At 40.2% G+C, this 20,544-nt stretch overlaps 1 non-coding gene across 1 annotated transcript; it reads left to right on the forward strand.

Annotated features, from left to right (window-relative positions):
• Window positions 1–11,267: 11,267 nt before the first annotated feature.
• Window positions 11,268–11,340, forward strand: TRNAG-CCC (transfer RNA glycine (anticodon CCC)). The gene has a single exon. It is a non-coding gene; the product is annotated as a tRNA-Gly (tRNA).
• Window positions 11,341–20,544: the final 9,204 nt, after the last annotated feature.

Consider the following 20,544-nt stretch of genomic DNA (forward strand, 5'->3'; position numbering starts at 1 on the left):
TTAAAAAGATAAAATAAAGTTAATTAATTAGAAAAAGATCATATGGACAAGGTTATTTATTGCCCTGGTTGAATTTAAACAATAATACAGCTACTCAATAGAGTATTCTGTAGCTGAAGAAAAGAATGAAGAATATCTCTATATCTTAATATATCTAATATATTAAGTGGAAAGGAAAAGTAGAGAAAAATGTATACAGTAGGCAAACAATTGACTAAGAAGGAGATTATATGAATACATATATTTGTTTATATTTTTTTTTAAATGGAGGATAAACCTTATAATTTTTGAAAAATCATCACCGAAGGAGAAGGAAGTGTGGTGGGGGCAGATATTGAAGCTCAAGTTCCTTGACTTATATCTTTGACTGAGGATTCGTTAAATATTTTACATAATTGTAAATTAAATTAAAAAGCAGGTCCTAAAAACAAAAAGGGAAGTAAAATACCTCTATTGGTGACATAACTACATAGAGTAATTTTTACAAGTGAGCCTAAAACAGTCATTTGTACATTCTAGGGACAAAAGCAAAGTGCAAACTTTGTCATCAGAATGTCTGAAATCTAGTTTATGTTAGTATCATTAAAATGAGAAATTAAGACTTCAATTTCTGGGGACTTCTCTGGAGGTTCAGAGGTTAAGACTTCACCTTCCAATGCAGGGGGTGACGATTCAATCCTTGATCTGCAAGCTAAGATCCCACATATCTTATGGCCAAAAAACCAGGATGTAAAAATCAACAGAATCAATATTGTAATAACTTCAATAAAGACTTCAAAAATGTTCGCGTCAAAAAATATTCTTAAAATAAAAAACTTTCACTAATAGAAGGATTGTTGTTTAGTTGATAAATCGCGTCTGACTCTTTTGTGACCCCATGGACTGTAGACTGCCAGGGTCCTCTGTCCATGGGATTTCCCAAGCAAGAATACTGGAGTGGGTTGCCATTTCCTTCTCCAGGGCATCTTCACAACCCAGAGATCCAACCCGAGTCTTCTGCATTGTCAGGCAGATTCTTTACCACTGAGACATCTGGGAAGCCTGACAGAGATGTTCTTTTCCCTATTTCTCCCACTAAGTACAACCCAAATCCCTGAACGTTATATATAAACAAGCATAAAAAGATTCTGAGAGGGGAAGAGAAGCAGGCAGAATGGACCACAGGATCCAAGGAACAACATGGCAGTGATTTCCCTGGGTTTTCTTCTTTGCCTCATGTATCTTGGACTGAGTGTCAGAAATGTCAACGAGGACAGACATAAAAGCAGCAAGAAAAGCCTGGTCTCTCTAACCAAAGGCCCAGCAAAGGGGCAGCCTAGGAAGACAGACATCTTGCAGACACCTCTCTTCAAGTCAAACATCATCCCACTCCCACGAGTCAAAGCCGAATGAGGAGCCTAGGTGCCCACACTTCCTGACAGTTTATTACCAGTCACCCTTCATCCTGCCTTGACCATGGTGATGTCAGAGTTGGGCAGTCAGAGAGCTGAAACTTAACCATCAGCTGTAACAAGGACTCTGCCTGCCAGGTTGCCAGGGGAGGTCACTTGGGAAGTAGTAACTAGGCCCTCCTATCCCCACAATGACAACTCAAAATTCTATAGCCAGTGAAATCAAACTTGAGGAATAAAGGGGAAATTGAGACACTCTCAGCTGAAGGAAAGCTAAAAGGATTTGTTGCCAGATTGACCCTCAGATAATGGCTTAAGGAAGTTCTGTAAACAGAAAATGAAAAAAGAAAGAAACCTTGGAACATCAGGAAGGAAGGTAGAACAAGAAAGTAAAACTGAGTTGGTATAATGTGCTTTCCTTTTTCTCTTTAGTCTTCTAAATTATATTTTGTGATTGAGGCAAAATTAGGACAGTTTCTGATATGGTTATTGTGTATGCAGAGGAGACTTTTTAGATAATTAATTATAAGTGGGAGAGGGTAAGGAAAGGTAAGCTTTCATTCACGCTAGCAAAATGTTATCTGTAGACTATAATTGTTTAGTTGCTAAGTTGTATCCAAATCTTTGGTGACCCCATGGACTGTAGCCCACCAGGCTGTTCTGTCCATGGGATTTCCCAGGCAAGGATACTGGAGTGGGTTGTGATTCCCTCCTCCAGGAGACCTTCCCAACCCAGGGATTGAACCTGCATCTCTTCCACTGGCAGGAGGATTTTTTACCACTGAGCCACCACAGAAGCCCTGGCTATAAAGGGAATATATATATATATATATATATATATTAATATATATATATAATGTAACAGGGCTTCCCTGGTCACTCAGTGAAAAAGAATCCACCTGCAATGCAGGAGACACAGGAGTCCAGAGTTCGATCCCTGGGTCAGGAAGATGCCCTGGAGGAGGGAATGAACGGTCTCTAACCTGTCAGTAATATTTCAAAGGCAATAGGCTGAGTGAAAAAAGAATCCCTTTCTCAAAAGTTCACATATTGTATAATTCCATTTATAAAACATCTTAAAAATGGAAAATTATACTGATGGATGAGAAATTAGTGGTTGCCAGGGGTCTGGGAGGAGAAGGCAATGGCACCCCACTCTAGTACTCTTGCCTGGAAAATCCCATGGACGGAGGAGCCTGGTAGGCTGCAATTCATGGGGTTGTGAAGAGTTGGACACGACTGAGCGACTTCACTTTCACTTTTCACTTGCGTGCATTGGAGAAGGCAATGGCACCCCACTCCAGTACTCTTGCCTGGAAAATCCCAGGGATGGGGGAGCCTGGTGGGCTGCTGTCTATGGGGTTGCACAGAGTTGGACACAACTGAAGTGATTTAGCAGCAGCAGCAGCAGCAGGGGTCTGGGATGGCGGGAGTGGGTGGTTGTGACCTCGAATGGTTACATGAAGATTTGGCTAGTGGTAGCTTCATGAGTATAAAGATGCTGTGCTGCTGCTGCTGCTTAATGAGAAGACACAAGGCCCCAATTCAGTATAAATAAATTAGGGCAACTTGACTGAGGAGGCAACATTCATAGTGAAACTTGCAGGACAAATGTTTGTCAGACAAAGCGCAAAGTTGACCAGGACGTTTCAATATTATGGACTTGTAAGTACCCCCAAAGAGGAAAATGGGAGGAAAAGCACATTTGCAGAAGCATGTATGGTTCATTATGAATAAATAGACTGTGTGGTTCCCTAGGAGTGTGGCAGGTCTAATGAATGAACCTGGCCACCTCCACAGACATGCCATGGACATAAGTTTACTTGCCCATATGTATGCTGACTTGGGCTTCCCTGATAGCTCCATTGGTAAAGAATCCGCCTGCAATGCAGGAAACCCCGGTTCGATTCCTGGGTCAGGAAGATCCGCTGGAGAAGGGATAGGCTATCCACTCCAGTATTCTTGGGCTTTCCTGGCTAGTAAAGAATCTGCCTGCAATGTGGGAGACTGGGGGTCAATCCCTGGGTTGGGAAGATCCCCTGGAGAGGGGAATGGCTACCCTCTCCAGCATTCTGGCCTAGAAAATTCCATGGACTGTATAGTCCATGGGGTTGCAAAGAGTCAGACACTACTGAGGGACTTTCACTTTGACTTTCATGCTGACTTGGGCTTCCCAGGTGGCGCTAGTGGTAAAGAACCTGCCTGACAAAGCAGAAGAGGTAAGAGACGTGGGTTCAATCCCTGGGCTGGGAAGATACCCTGGAGAAGGAAATGGCACCCCACTTCAGTATTCTTGCCTGGAGATTCCCAAGGACAGAAGAGCCTGGCAGGCTGCAGTTCATAGGCTCGCACAGAGTCGGACATGACTGAGTCAGACAGGACTTTATCACACATGCATGCTGACTTCTGTCTTTCTCAGTTCAATTCAGCCATTCAGTGATGTCCAACTCTTTGCAACACCATGGAATGCAGCATACCAGGCTTCCCTGTCCTTCACCAACTCCTGGAGCTTGCTCAAACTCATGTCCTTTGAGTTGGTGATGCCACCCAACCACCTCATCCTCTGTCGTCCCCTTCTCCTCCTGCCCTCAATCTTTCCTAGCATCAGGGTCTTTTCCAATGAGTCAGTTTTCACATCAGGTGGCCTAAGTATTGAAGTTTCAGCTTCAGCATCAGTCCTTCCAATGAATATTCAGGACTGATTTCCTTTTGGATGGACTGGTTTGATCTCCATCCAGGCCAAGGGACTCTCAAGAGTCTTCCCCAACACCACAGTTCAAAAGCATCCATTCTTCAGTGCTCAGCTTTCCTTATAGTCCAACTCTCACATCCATACATGACTACTGGAAAAACCATAGCTTTGACTAGGTGGACCTTTGTTGGCAAAGTAATGTCTTTCCTTTTTATATGCTGTCTAGGTTGGTCATAGCTTTCCTTCCAAGGAGTAAGTGTCTTTTAATTTCATGGCTGCAGTCACCATCTGCAGTGATTTTGGAGCCCCCCCAAAATAAAGTCTGTCATTGTTTCCATTGTTTCCCCATCTATTTGCCATGAAGTGATGGGACCAGATGCCATGATCTTAGTTTTTTGAATATTGACTTTTAAGTCAACTTTTTCACCCTCCTGGAAGAAGCACAAGCTGGAATCAAGATTGCTGGGAGAAATATCAATAACCTCAGATATGCAGATGACACTACCTTTATGGCAGAAAGTGAAGAGGAACTCAAAAGCCTCTTGATGAAAGTGAAAGAGGAGAGTGAAAAGGTTGGCTTGAAGCTCAACATTCAGAAAACAAAGATCATGGCATCTGGTCCCATCACTTCATGGGAAATAGATGGAAAAACAGTGGAAACAGTGTCAGACTTTGTTTTTTTGGGCTCCAAAATCACTGCAGATGCTGATTGCAGCCATGAAATTAAAAGACGCTTGCTCCTTGGAAGGAAAGTTACGACTAACCTTGATAGTATATTAAAAAGCAGAGACATTACTTTGCCAACCAAGGTCTGTCTAGTCAAGGCAATGGTTTTTCCCGTGGTCATGTATGGATGTGAGAGTTGGACTGTGAAGAAGGCTGACCGCCGAAGAATCGATGCTTTTGAACTGTGGTGTTGGAGAAGACTCTTGAGAGTCCCTTATACTGCAAGGAGATCCAACCAGTCCATTCTAAAGGAGATCAATCCTGGATGTTCATTGGAGGGACTGATGCTACAGCTGAAACTGCAATACTTTGGCCACCTCATGCGACGAGTTGACTCACTGGAAAAGACTCTGATGCTGGGAAAGGTTGGGGGCGGGAGGAGAAGGGGACGATGGAGAATGAGATGGCTGGATGGCATCACTGACTCTGTGGACATGAGTTTGAGTGTACTCCGGGAGTTGGTGATGGACAAGGAGGCCTGGCGTGCTGTGATTCATGGGGTTGCGGAGAGTCGGACACGACTGAGCGACTGAACTGAACTGAACTGAACTGTTTCACTTTTATCAAGAGGCTCTTTAGTTCTTTGCATTCTTTTCCCCTGATACAAATTGTATCACTATGATTTCATGATGAAATATTAAGAAACAAGACACAGTATTCTTTTTATATGCCTCATACCACTGATCTTCAGTTAATTATCCTTTTTTATTATGCTCGTGTGCTCAAAATTTTAATAGAAGAAAGAGGACAGAAGAAGCCAGGCAGATATTGAGACGAGGTGGAAGTGGATTTTAAACATTTATTACATAATGGGTGGGACTACCCTGGTGGACCAGTGGCTAAGACTCTGTGCTTCCAGTGCAGAGGACATGGGTTTGATCCCTGGTCATGGAACTAAGATCCCACATGCCATGTGGCATGATCAAACCAAAACCCCAAAAAACAAAAACCAAATAAAAAATTTTTGTAAAAATCCAGTTAAAATTTATAAACGAAAAATAATGGGAGGTACTACTTGAAAAAAAAAACACACAACAACTACCAAAAAGCACTGACCCTGTGGGACAGGAAGTATCTACGGTGTCCATCTGGGGCCAGATGTACACAAGTGCATGATCAGGAGCTTTGTAAGAGGTTCCCTTCAGGGATTGTTGTCGTTGTTTAGTTGTAAGTCGTGTCCAACTCTTTGCAACCCCATGGACTGTATCTCACCAGGCTCCTCTGTCTGTGGGTTTCTCCAGGCAAGAATTCTGGAGTGGGTAGCTATTTCCTTCTCCAGGGGATCTTCCCAGCCCAGGGATCAAACCCGAGTCTCCTGCATTGGCAGGTGATTTCTTTACCGCTGAGCCACCAGAGAAGCCCGTTCAGAGAAGCCCGTTCAGGAATACAATAGGCTATGGTAATCGCCCCGATACCGAGTATGCTACCACCAGAAAATCAGTACAAATGCCAAACTTTTCTTCTAGTTTCAAGTTACATTAAAATGACTGGGCGGATTGACCTGCATCTGTAGGAAAAAAAGAATGAGGCTATGGTTTGTTAGTATGGGTCAAATATTTCAATTCATTTAAACTTACATTTATCCAATACTTACTGAGTTTTCACTGTGTGTCAGGGATTCTTCTAAACACAGAGGCTTTCAAAACTTTAAGGCCAGGAAATAAACTTGCCACATATGAGTTTCAGAACTTTTCCATGTAAAAAAATAGAAACATAATTATGATATTCAACAAACTGGGGAAAATGTTGGCCCAAAATAGGAAAGACAAATGGTTACTATCCTTAAAATACAAAGAGCTCATCTAATTTTGCAATTGAAAAATTGATGTAAAACTAAAATAGATAATTCAGAGAAGATATATATATATATATATATATATATATATGGTTAGTAAATATTTGAAGTGATGTTCATTCTGTTAATCAAAAAATAACAAGTTTAAACAAAATACTTCCCACAATTATAGGAAATAAAATATATAGTTGCCAAGGGTAAGTATATGCACAAATAATTTCAAATTTAATATTAATATGAGTTGAATCTAAAAATGCTTAATAACTTTGCTCTAGAGATGGTACTCTAAGGATTTTTTATGAAGAAATAATAAAAAGGCAGACAAAGAATTATATATATGAATTCAGTTCAGTTCAGTAGCTCAGTCGTGTCCGACTCTCTGCCACCCCATGAATCACAGCACACCAGGCCTCTCTGTCCATCACCAACTCCCGGAGTTCACTCAAATTCATGTCCACAGAGTCGGTGATGCCATCCGATTTGTTCCATAGAACAAATAATTTTAAAATAATCTAAATTCTAATAAGGGCAGTGATAAAATAACACTAAATTCAGAAATTGCACTATTATGTAGACACTGAAAATAGTGTTTCAAAGATTGACATGGTAAAATACATAGTCTGCAAATATCAAATAAAAAAAGTTAAAATATTGTTAGGTATATTTTTATTTTCCTTTTTATGATTTTCTGTATTATCTAAATTTTCTATAATAAACATATTCTACTTTTGTAATTGGTAAGCCAGTTATAATTTTAATATAATGATATGACAGTTCATTAAGGAATTATTTATCAAAGTTAATTTTTCTAACAATGTTTCAGTAACAAAATATGTTTCTTCATAGAAAATTATTAATTCATAATGATTATATATTTATTTATTATTTATCTTCTTTAGTAGAATGTCAGCTTCTATCTTTGTATTTGTACTATAGCTCTATGTAACAGAGCTTTCTGCCCTAAGGGAAATTTTCTCTATCTGTACCATCCAATACAGCCCCACCAGACAGACACATGCAGTGACAGAATACTTGAAATGTAGCTGGTGCAACTGAGAAATGGAATTTTTTATCTTATTTAATTTTAATTAATGTAAATATAAATTTATGTAGCCAGACACTGTATGGACAATGTAATTCTAGAGCCAGAATCTTTCCAGGCAAAGAGTATTTGCTAAATGAACACTCGTTAATGCTAAATGAACACTCGTTTAATGCTTGGGTATTATTTGATGACACTGGGATAAGAACAGAGATAAAGTTAGTATTATCCAGCATGTATTGATAACGTTGATATTAAAAATGGGCCAGTTTGGAAGTTGTTAGCTCTAATATCTGCCGTCTATGGGGTCGCACAGAGTCGGACACGACTGAAGCGACTTAGCAGCAGCCCTAATATCAAAATGAAACGGGAAACAGTGGCTCTAATGATATTGAGAAATGCTTGTGTGTGTCACTCAGTCGTGTCCAACTCTTTTGTCACTCCATGGACTGAAGCCCACCAGGCTCCTCTGCCTATGGGATTCGCCAGGCATCATTACTGGAGTGGGTTGCCATTTCCTTCTTCCGGGGATCTTCCTGACCCAGGGCTCAAACCCAGGTCTCCTGCTCTCGCAGCCAGCTTCTTTACCACTAGCGCCACCTAGCACTGTTGATATGAAATCACTTAATCCACTGTCTCAAAAAATGTAAGTAAACCATTTCCTCTCATTTTATACACAAGGAAATGGAGACACAGAGAAGTAAGGTAACTTATTCAAGGACATGCAGCTAATGAAAGCTGGGTTCAAATCTAGGTAGCCTGGGTTCACTTTTGTTCTTAGCGTCTGTAATATAGTGTCTAGATGAGCAGATACCCTTGTTGTCAAAGCTTTAGGTCTAACTTTACAGCGAGATGGATTTGGATGGATTTTCTAAGTTGAGCTTCCTGTATCTAAGCACAGTGAACATAAGGCAAAGTGCCTTTGTTTGGTTTGGTTTGCAGTGCGTCTACACCACCGGTCCTCAGCTTCCAGAATCTAAAGTCTGATGATCTTAGGTGGAGCTGATGTAATGATAATAGAAACAAAGTGCATAATAAATGTTATGTGCTTGAATCATCCCCAAACCATCCCCTGCCCCCTGTCCTTGGAAAAATTGTCTTCTATGAAACCGGTCCCCAGTGCCAAAAAAGGTTGGGGACCACTGATATACACAAACTCTCGAAATTCATCCAATAAACATGTGCTTTGTGAAACTAAGTGTCAGATGTTGTGTTAGGTTCTGGAACTACAAATATAAAGAAGCTATGTTTCTTTCCTTCCAGGAGTTCTTACACTAGTAAAGAAATATTCATAAAAGGAGATTATAAAATGTAATTAGTACAAAGATGAGAACATAAACCTAGATTCTGGGAGCCGAGAGAGAGAGAAGCACTTGGAAAGAAAGGATTCTGATAGTTGGGGGCCCCTGTTTGACTCCACTTCCGTTCTGCAAACCCCCTGCCCCTCATTCATGCTGTCAGACCCCCCAGAGTCATGGTCACAGCTTGCAGACTTGTGTTTGACCCACACCTGCCATTGTTAGCTGGTGATTTTGGGCAAGTTGTTTTTTTTTTCCATAATGGGTTCAAACATCCCTACCTTATGGATTTTTAAAAAATGAAAGGAAAAGTGAGATCTTACTTTTACAGTCCAGTGCAAAATGTAAACCACTATGCCAATGTCAGGAATCTCTTTGATTTATTCAACTATACCATTGAAAGGGGGTAGAAAAGCAAGGTTTTTATCCTAAAAACTCTTGGGGACTAAATGACAGACCCATGCATGAATAATGAATGGAATAGACTCCCTGGAAGGTGTCTAGACTTCAGGGGGAGGGGGCAGTATCTGAACTAACATCATCCCAAAGGATCTCATTTGCAAAATGTACTGTTAGTGCCTGGGTTGGCACAAGTGAGTCGCATTACAGAAGTCTGGTTGGAAGACGAAAGATAAAGGACAGCAAATGGAGTGTGCAAGGTGGTGTCTGCAGGCATCGCTGGTAACAGTGTAGATCTACATACAATATTAGTGGATCACAAGAGGGAGAAAGCAGAGGGTCCAGGAATATTTGAAAAAGAGTGGAAATCTGTGAGCTATGACTTGAGACTCATCAGTTTGGCATAAAAAAACCACGTTTGTGAAACACCATACAGCTTGAAAATCGACTCTGAAAAATAGTTTCCCTTTAGTCTAACAAAGAAAAGAGTAAATAAAACCCTAACACTGGACAGTTTGCCTTAAGCTCTATCACCCGGATTTTGTAAGTAAAGAAAAAACCTAGAAAGCTGAAGTTATTTGCTCAAGTCTTCACAGTATAACCAATAAATAAGAAAGAATTTCTGATGCGAAGACCATTTATTTCCACCACACCGTAGAAAATAGGCAGAGTACCAGGAAATGAAGTTCGCCAAGTTGGTTAATGACTGATGTCCCTGGAGAATAAAGTGAAATTGCAATTTAACAGGAGAGTCAGGCCTGGATAAACTGGGTTGCCGGCTTTGACGACCATCTTAGATCTATTTATGAGCCTTTAAAACAATTTTTTTTACAAATTACTTTTTTGGCCTCATTGTGCTGGCATGAGTGGTCTTTCCCCAGCCAGGGGTCAAAGCGGCAGCTCCTGCCTTGGAAGGGCAGTCTCAACCCCTGGACCGCCAGGAAAGTCCTTATGATTCTTTTAACTGGGATTAATATGAATCAAAATTTATTCAAGATTTTCAGTGAGTTAACCAGGAAAATACACACAGGAGTAAAGAGTTACGTCAACCTTTAACCAGATTCAAGGATGCAGGGCAAAGGAGTTACTGCTTGGCCTTTCCCCAGGCAAACTCACTTTCCTGGAGGCCTGTGTGCAATGGCCAGAGGCTGTCTTCTTTTTCAGCAGAGCTCTGAAAATTTGCCTGAAAACAGAAATTCTTTGGGCTGCCCTGGGGAGCCTGGCATCCCTTGAAATCCTCTTATGAAAGAGGGCTTTTGCCTGAAGCTCTGACTATCTCATAAAAGACAAGGGAAGAAAGTGGCAAAATATGCCAGGGATTCCAGCAAGAGAAATGAATTTGGCCTTCATTACCTAACTTTTCAGACAGAAATCTCTTAGAGAGGCGTTTCTCGGTTTTTATTGTGCAGCGATCTTGTTAAAATACAGATTTTAAACAAGGGATCTCGTTAAAATGCAGATTCGAATTCAGCAGACCTGGCGTGGGGGTGGAGCTTCTGCATTTTTGACAAGCTCCCGGGTGATGCTGACGATGGACCACAGGTTCAGCAGCAAGGTTAGAGCATCCGCTTACAGATAGAATTTGCCCTGGTTCTCCACTTGCTATCTTTGGAGCAGAGAGTCTCAGAATTTAGGTCACATTAGAATTTCCTGAGGACCTTGGGAAAAATGCAAAGCTTGATTGGGTAGACCTGGGTGATGTCTAGGAATTTGCCTTACTAAGAGATACCTCAGTTGTCCCATTTTCTAATTAATGTAGCTTTAGGGGATGTACAATGGGGATCCAAGCTACCCAGCAATGCTCCAGAGGTCCTCAACAGAGCCAGTACGCAGTGTTTGGGACCAGTAAGTCTTAGCTAGTGAGAGGTTCCCTTAATTGGGCAACAGTAGAAAATTCAATTAAAGAAGTTCAGCCCTAGGGACTTCCCTGATGGTCCAGTGGCTAAGACTCTGTGCTCCCAATGCAGGGGGCCCAGGTTCAATTCCTGGTCAGGGAAATAGATCCTACATGCTACAACTCAGAGTTCACATTCTGTAACTAAAGCTTCTGCATGCCACAACTAATACCTGGCACACAAATATGTATATATGTATGTGTGTATATATATATATATATATATCTGTGTTTATATGTATGTATATATATGTATATATTTATATATGTATATTTAAATATGTGTGTATATATGTGTATATATATAAAGTTCAACCTATAAATTCAGCAAAATAAAATGAGATTAATGGGGTCTCAGGCTTCTGCATTGCTGGGCAGAGAAAAACAATCTCAGATCTCTCCTGATTATACTCCTGCTCATTTCAGGGCTGCAGGACCTGTGATGTGATGGAAGTATGAGCCGTGGAGAGGGTCAATAACTGACCCCAAACTCCCAGAAGAGGGCATGTATAACAGCCCCTAGAGGTCCAAACACTCCGTAAGAAGGACAGAGGACACATGTAGCTCTCCAGCCAAAACTAAGTCATATTTTTTTTGTTTTCAGAAACTGTTTCTATGGAAACTCATCAGCAAGGTCTCTTGGTCTCTGCAAGCAGAGGTCATTTTGAGAGATGTGTGTTTTTGGTGGATGTAAAGTAGCAATATAAAAGTGAGTAAAGTTGATCCATGATACAAACCGAGTTGTATGCCTCTGTATTCCTCCTCCCGTTCAGATCACCCCTTGGGGAGGAGAGGGATGACGTGGTCTTAGATGTCCATCCTGAACTTTAGGGGAGCACGAGGTGATGGAGAAAAGCAAGGTGGGACTGAAAGGGCAGTGAATCAGAAGCCAAGTCCTGGTTCAGCCACTAAATGACTGTGAGGTCTTATGCCATCACTGGACATCACCGGGTCTTGTGTCCATCACATAACGGGCATGAGGATAAGGCGGTTAGATGGCACCACCAACTCAGTGGACATGAGTTTGAGCAAGCTGTCAGAGTTGGTGATGGACAGGGAAGCCTGGCATGCTGCAGTCCGGGGGGTCGCCCAGAGGAGCTGGGGGAGAACTCTTATGAAGGCTCACTAAAGAATGCATCACATAGTTTGTGTATGCGACGATATGTATATGACACGTACTTCTCTAAATTCATGACGGCATGAGATTCTGTGGTGTGAAATGCCTTATACTCGAGAACTTCTGCCTTTTTCTCCCTATTCTTTCTGATCCAACTATTTCCGCAGACTGATTCCCTAAACTGTCAACTCTCAGAATAAATGGATGAAGCTTGGCTGCTCCTTTTACAGTGACTTCTCCGTTAAACTGTCATAGGTTTTCTTGGTTTGTTTATTTGGAATATTTAGATAATTAAAAAAAATATTAGCAGAAGGATGATGACTGATATCTTTCAATCCGGGAGTTTGGGAGATAGGCAGCAGAATAGATTTGGACCCCTTGGTATACATATATCCAGAACTCAAGCCTCACCTCCTTTGTGTGAATCCCTTAAATTATAGCTAATTATTCCTCCCTCTTTCATCTTACAGATCATTGCTCTTTCTTATTTATCCTTTAGCAGATTTCAAAGTGTAAGTGAGCAAATTTAGGTAATATATAATCTAAATTTATACCAAACATGGAAATGACTGAGTAGATTTAGTGAAAGTGTCATTTTAATAATTATGTGTCTCAAAACCAGCAGTTGATACCTTGGAGAAAAGAAGGTGAAAGTGTTAGTAGCTCAGTCGTGTCCTACTCTTTGCAACCCCATGGACTGTAGCCCTCCGGGCTCCTCTGCCCATGGGATTCTCCAGGCAAGGATACCAGAGTGGGTAGCCATTTCCTTCTCCAGGGGATCTTTCCAATCTAGGAATCGAACCTGGGTCTCCTGCATTGCAGCAAATTCTTTACCATCTGTGCCACCAGGGAAGCTTGGGTAGATTAAAAATATGTTCTAAAATCATGCAGAGAACTTGGTAAGGATCTCTCTGTGGGACTGAACAAGTTTCATAGAAAAGTGAAAGTCTTAGTCCGAAAAGTCTGGGCCCCTGGGAATGGATCTGGGCAAGAGGAAAGGAAGAATGTTGTTCAGGCTGCAGTCCTGGATCTCCCGCCTGGATACACAAGTCCTGCTGCAGCGCTGATGTCACCAACTCTGTGAACTGAAGGAGGAGCTTATGACCCCTGATTTCCCGTCTCCTCAAGTCTCAAATGGAGATAATAATGCCAAGGTCCTAGGGTGGATAGGATAATTAAATGACACATATCAAATTCAACAGAGCCTGGTTCAAGAAACTCAGTCAATAGAAGCTAAGCTAATGAGAATGAAAAGAATATTGAAAGTGAGTAGAGATTGATCTACTGGCAGATGGAACAAACCGTGAGATAAATTCTACAGCCAAATTCAAGCAAGAATAAAGCCTAACTTGGGAATTAAGGGTCATAAGGACATTTTCTGAAGTTAAATGATTTCAAATACTTTAAACCCACCACTCTTTTGGAGCTTCATTTGTCTGACAGCCATGGGGTTTAAGAGCCGCTGGCTGATAATCACACTTTATAATGCATAACTCAAAAGGAGATGGAAATTCAATGAAAGGGAATAAATTAATTTGTAGTATTTCTTTCTCCAAGGTGTGTTTCACTGATGGCTCAGATGCTAAAGAATCCGCCTGTCAAGAAGGAGACCCACGTTCGAGCCCGGGTTGGGAAGATCTCTGGGAGAAGGAAATGGCAACCCATTCCAGTATTCTTGCCTTGAGAATCCCATGGACAGAGGAGCCTGGCGGGCTACAGTCCATGGGGTTGCAAAGAGTTGGACATGACTGAGAGACTAATACTTTCACCTTGTTTTCTCCAAGGTATCAACGGCTGATTTTGAGACACATAATTATTGAAATGATAATTGTCTACTGGCAAGTACAACACTGGAAGCAAAGAAATGAATTACCAAAGAATGGAAAGGTCTGTGGATGATTTTTACTATTTTGAGTCGTTGCTGCTGCTTAGCGGTCTTTAGAGAAAAAAAATCAATAAGTATCATTTAGAGCTTCCCTCCAGCTTCCAGTGTTTGGGGAACCTTTTCTCTATCAGTGGGCCCGTAATTTCATCAATAGAGTATCATTAGCACTCCACAGTTAGCAATTAACCTTTATCCAACAAGCTCCATTATAGCTTTAGGAGAAAAGTGTCAGTCACAGGGAGGATGCTCAGATTTCAGTGGAGCAGCCAGTTCTGTTTAAGAGAGATGAAACAGCTGTTGAAGTTAGAGTCAGAACTAGAGTAAGCATCGATTTCAAAGCACCAGTTTCCTGTTTTTCAGGCAACTGGAGGAACCAAGGGGGTATCTGTATCAGTCGTTTTTAATTTTGGTAAGAAGTGAAGTGCTTCCCCGTAGGGGAACCGTTACATCCTGGTTTCTTGCAGGATTCATTTAACAACAGCTCCATTTCAGATACCAAAATACATATGAGCCTTCCAATAGTTACACTACTATATTTGTAGAATACCTTCACACTGTTACTTCAAATGATCCTCATGACAACAATGGGTTATGTTCTTAAGAACAGTTATGTTCTTTCTGCTGATTGGAAAGTAACACTCACAAAGGTAAAGTAAACCACCATTTCTCCCACAGCTATTAAGTAGCACAAAGCCCTGGTCATTCTTGTACACTTTCCTAAGTACTTTTGAGCCAAAAGGTATTCCTGGATCCATTCCCCTGATCTGCCAGTAAATTTCTGGATGACCTTGAAAGTTGCATATTTGACATTCAGAGTTCTCAGTTGTAAAATCAGCTGTAAGAACAGGGAGCTGGACTGTAAGCTCATTTCTAGATGTGAGATTTATGATTCTAGACATCTCCAAATTAATTTTATATCTCAGCAAGAGTACTTTAGTATTAATTATTGATACAGTTACATCGCAATGCCCTAGTCGCTGTCCTAGCATATATATTGTAAGAGTATTGATGTTTTTAGTAATATGAACACACTGCAGCCTTTGCGTTTTACATTTTTGCAGAGTTTTTGTTGACTCTTTAAAATAGTGTCCAATGTTTACAGATTATATTCATAATCATATTAACCATTAATTTCCTCCTAAGTCTAAAAAATTGCTTCTGACATATATTATAAGTAACTGGAATGATTTAAGTAGTCAACAGAAAATAACCAAGAGATTGATGGAGCAGTGCTTCATTCATGCTGTTTATGTTAATGTGTATTGGCTGGCATATAAAATGTCATTAGTGAAGGAGAAAAAGATTCCAGAGACAGGCCTACGAATAATCTATATATTTAGATGAAAAATTCCAAGTAGAGAAAGAAATGCCCCATTTTAATTTGTCAGAGACTAAATTAAATCTAGAAAGGCATATAAGCTTTTATTAAGAAGATTTACTTTTTGTATAATATATAAAGACAGTCGGTTTCCAAGATTAAAATTGAATAAAATCCAGTAGAGAACAGTGACTTTTTAAATCCAGAAAATCTTTTGCAGAGAGAAAGAAGGAGAAAACAACCTATGAACTGTACTTAAAAACCCTTGAGTATGTTCCTTGGGTTGTCTGGCTCTTAAAGAAAAATCCTATGGGCCTTGCTCCTTCATTTTCCTAGAGGCCAACTTTAAAAGGAGTTACATTTTCTTTGATTGCATGTTCCACTTACAGCCATGAGGTTTGCAAAGGGTTTAACAGGAATGGAGGAGATCTGGAATACAATGAGTACTGTGATGCTGCTGCTGCTAAGTCACTTCAGTCGTGTCCGACTCTGTGCAACCCCTATAGATGGCAGCACACCAGGCTCCCCCGTCCCTGGGATTCTCCAGGCAAGAACACTGGAGTGGGTTGCCATTTCCTTCTCCAATGTGTGAAAGTGAAAAGTGGAAGTGAAGTCACTCAGTCATGTCCGACTCTTAGCAACCCCATGGACTGAAGCCCACCAGGCTCCTCTGCCCATGGGATTTTCCAGGCAAGAGTACTGGAGTGGGTTGCCATTGCCTTCTCTGAATTACTGTGACAGACACACATTATCTTTTTTGTATTTATTTGGGGGGAGGGTACTTCTTTTTCAATGAAGGAAATAATTCTGAAGATTACTTTCCTTGAGTCATTTATTCAAAGTTCCATATCACTTCTGTTGCAGGATTTAAAAAAAAATTAATTTATTTATTTTAATTGGAGGCTAATTACTTTACAATATTGTGGTGGTTTTGCCATCCACTGACATGAATCAGCCATGGGTGTACATGTGTCCCCCATCCTGAACCCCCCTCCCACCTCCCTCCCCATCCCATCCCTCTGGATTGTCCCAGTGCACCAGCTTTGAGTGCTGTTTCACGCATCGAATTTGGACTGGTCATCTATTTCACATATGGTAATATACATGTTTCAGTGCTATTCTCTCAAATCATCCCACCCTTGCCTTCTCCCTCAGAATCTGTGTCTCTTTTGCTGTCTCGCATATAGGGTTGTCATTACCATCTTTCTAAATTCCATATATATATATACGTTAATATACTGTATTGGTGTTTTTCTTTCTGACTTCCTTCCCTCTGTATAATAGGCTCCAGTTTCATCCACCTCATTAGAACTGATTCGAATGCTTTCTTTTTAATGGCCGAGTAATATTCCATTGTGTATATGTACTACAGCTTTCTTATCCATTCGTCTGCAGATGGACATCTAGGTTGCTTCCATGTCCTGGCTATTGTAAACAGTGCTGTGATGAACATTAGGGTACATATGTCTCTTTCAATTCTGGTTTCCTTAGTGTGAGTGCCCAGCAGTGGGATTGCTGGGTTGTATGGCAGTTCTATTTCCAGTTTTTTAAGGAATCTCCACCCTGTTCTCCATAGTGGCTGTACTAGCTTGCATTCCCACCAACGGTGTAAGAGGGTTCCCTTTTCTCCACATGATCTCCAGCATTTATTGTTTGTAGACTTTTTGATGGCAGCCATTCTGACTAATTTGAGATGGTACCTCATTGTGGTTTTGCTTTTCATTTCTCTGATTATGAGTGATGTTGAGCATCTTTTCATGTGTTTGTTAGCCATCTGTATGTCTTCTTTGGAGAAATGTCTGTTTAGTTCTTTGGCCCATTTTTGATTGGGTCATTTATTTTTCTGGCATTGAGTTGTATGAACTGCTTGGAGATTAATTCTTTGTCAATTGCTTCATTTGCTATTTTCTCACATTCTGAAGCTTGTATTTTCACCTTGCTTATAGTTTCCTTCATTGTGCAAAAACTTTTAAGTTTAATTAAGTCCCGTTTGTTTATTTTTGCTTTTATTTCCATTACTCTGGGAGGTAAGTCATAAAGGATCTTACTGTGATTTATGTCAGAGACTGTTTTGCCTATGTTTTCCTCTAGGAGTTTTATAGTTTCTGGTCTTACATTTAGAACTTTAATCCATTTTGAGTTTATTTTTGTGTATAGTTTCATTCTTTTACAGGTGATTGACCAGTTTTCCCAGCACCACTTGTTAAAGAGATTGTCTTTTCTCCATTGTATATTTTTGCCTCCTTTGTCAAAGGTAAAGTCAAAGATTTTGTGCTTGTGATGGGTCTGTTAAGATTTTGTATTTCTTCCGGTTCATTTTTGGAAGGTTATACTTTTCTAAGAATTCATCTGTTTCTTTCAAGTTGTCCATTTTATTGGCATATAGTAGTCTTTTATGATCCTTTGTATTTCTGTTGTGACTTCTCCATTTTCATTTCTAATTTTGTTGATTTGATTCTTCTCCCTTTTTTTCTGATGAATCTGGCTAGTGGTTTGTCTATTTTATTTATCTTCTCAAAGAACAAGCTTTTAGTTTTGTTGATTTTTGCTATAGTCTCCTTTGTTTCTTTTTCATTTATTTCTGCTCTAATTTTTATGATTTATTTCTTTCTAACCCTGGGGTTCTTCATTTCTTCTTTTTCTAGTTGCTTTAGGTGTAAAGTTAGGTTATTTATTTGATTTTTCTCTTGTTTCTTTAGGTAAAATTATATTGCTATGTACCTTCCCCTTAGCACTGCTTTTATTGAATCCCATAGGTTTTGAGTTGTCGTGTTTTCATTTTCATTTGTTTCTATGCATATTTTGATTTCCTTTTTGATTTATTCTGTGATTTGTTGATTATTCAGAAATGTGTCGTTTAGCTTCCATATGTTTGTATTTTTAACAGTTTTTTTTTTCCTGTAGTTGACATCTAATCTTACTGCATTGTGATCAAAAAAGATGCTTGAAGGGATTTCAATTTTTTGACTTTACCAAGGCTAGATTTATGGCCCAGGATGTGATCTATCCTGGAGAATGTTCTGTGTGCACTTGAGAAAAAGGTGAAATTCATTGTTTTGGGGTGAAATGTCCTACAGATATCAATTAGATCTCACTGGTCCATTCTGTCACTTAAAGTTTGTGTTTCCTTGCTAATTTTCTGTTTTGCGGATCTATCCATAGGTGTGAGTGGGGTTTTAAAGTCTCCCACCATTATTGTGTTACTGTTAATTTCCCCTTTCATACTTGTTAGCATTTGCCTTACATATTGAGGTGCTTACATGTTGGGTGCATATATATTATTAATTGTTTTATCTTCTTCTTGGATTGATCCTTTGATTATTATGTAGTGTCCTTCTTTGTCTCTTTTCATGGTCTTTATTTCAAAATCTATTTTATCTGATATGAGTTTTGCTACTCCTGCTTTCTTTTGGTCTCCATTTGTATGAAATATCTTTGCAGCCCTTCACTTTCAGTCTGCATATGTCCCTTGGTTTGAGGTGGGACTCTTGTAGACAGCATATATAGGGTTCTTGTTTTTATATCCATTCAGCCAGCCTTTGTCTTTTTGTTGGGGCATTCAACCCATTTACATTTAAGGTAACTATTGATAAGCATCGTTATCGGAGAAGGCAATGGCAAGCCACTCCAGTACTATTGCCTGGAAAATCCCATGGGTGGAGGAGGCTGGTAGGCTGCAGTCCATGGGGTTGCTAAGGGTCGGACACGACTGAGCGACTTCACTTTCACTTTTCACTTTCACACATTGGAGAAGGAAATGGCAACCCACTCCAGTGTTCTTGCCTGGAGAATCCCAGGGACGGGGGAGCCTGGTGGGCTTCCGTCTATGGGGTCACACAGAGTCGGACACTACTGAAGTGACTTAGCAGTAGCAGCATTGATAAGCATGACCCTGTTGCCATTGTTTTATTGTTTTGGGTTCGAGTTTATAAACCTTTTCTGTGTTTCCTGTCTAGAGAAGATCCTTTAGCATTTGTTGAAGAGCTGGTTTGGTGGTGCTGAATTCTCTCAGTTTTTGCTTGTCTGTAAAGCTTTTGATTTCTCCTTCATATTTGATAAGATCCTTGCTGGGTGTACTAATCTGGGTTGTAGGTTTTTCTCTTTCATCGCTTTAAGTATGTCCTGCCATTCCCTTCTAGCCTGAAGAGTTTCTATTGAAAGATCAGCTGTTATCCTTATGGGGAGCCCCTTGTGTTATTTGTTGCTTTTCCCTTTCTGCTTTTAATATTTGCTCTTTGTGTTTGATCTTCGTTAGTTTGATTAATATGTGTCTTGGGGTGTTTCACTTTGGGTTTATCCTGCTTTGGACTCTCTGGGTTTCTTGGACTTGGGTGGCTATTTCCTTCCCCATTTTAGGGAAGCTTTCAAGTATCATCTCCTCAAGTATTTTCTCATTTCCTTTCTTTTTGTCTTCTTTTTCTGGGACTCCTATGATTCAAAAGTTGGGGGCATTTAACATTGTCCCAGAGATCTCTAATATTAATTCTTTTCCCCTCTCTGCTTCATTTATTCCCACCATTCTATCTTCAACCTCACTGATCCTATCTTCTGCCTCAGTTATTCTACTGTTGGTTCCCTCCAGAGTGTTTTTGATCTCATTTATTGCATTATTCATTATTGATTTACTCTTCTTTATTTCTTATAGGTCCTTGTTAAAGATTTCTTGCATCTTCTCAATCCTTGTCTCTAGTCTATTCATCTGTAACTCCACTGTGTTTTCAAGATTTTGGATCATCTGTATTATCATTATTCTGAACTATTTTTCAGGTAGACTCCCCATATACTCCTCTTTTGTTCGGTTTGGTGGGCATTTATCCTGTTCCTTTACCTGCTGAATATTTCTCTGCCTTTTCATTTTGTTTAGATTGCTGTGTTTGGGATGCCTTTTCTGTAGGCTGGAAGTTTGTGGTTCCTCTTTATTGTGCAGCCTGCTCCCTGTGGGTGGGGTTGGACTAGTGGCTTGTCAAGGATTCCTGGTTAGGGGAGC

Source organism: Moschus berezovskii, chromosome 26 (genome assembly GCF_049115385.1).
Source record: "Moschus berezovskii isolate FMDL1 chromosome 26, NW_MosBer_1.0, whole genome shotgun sequence".
In the NCBI taxonomy this organism is placed as follows: domain Eukaryota; kingdom Metazoa; phylum Chordata; class Mammalia; order Artiodactyla; family Moschidae; genus Moschus; species Moschus berezovskii.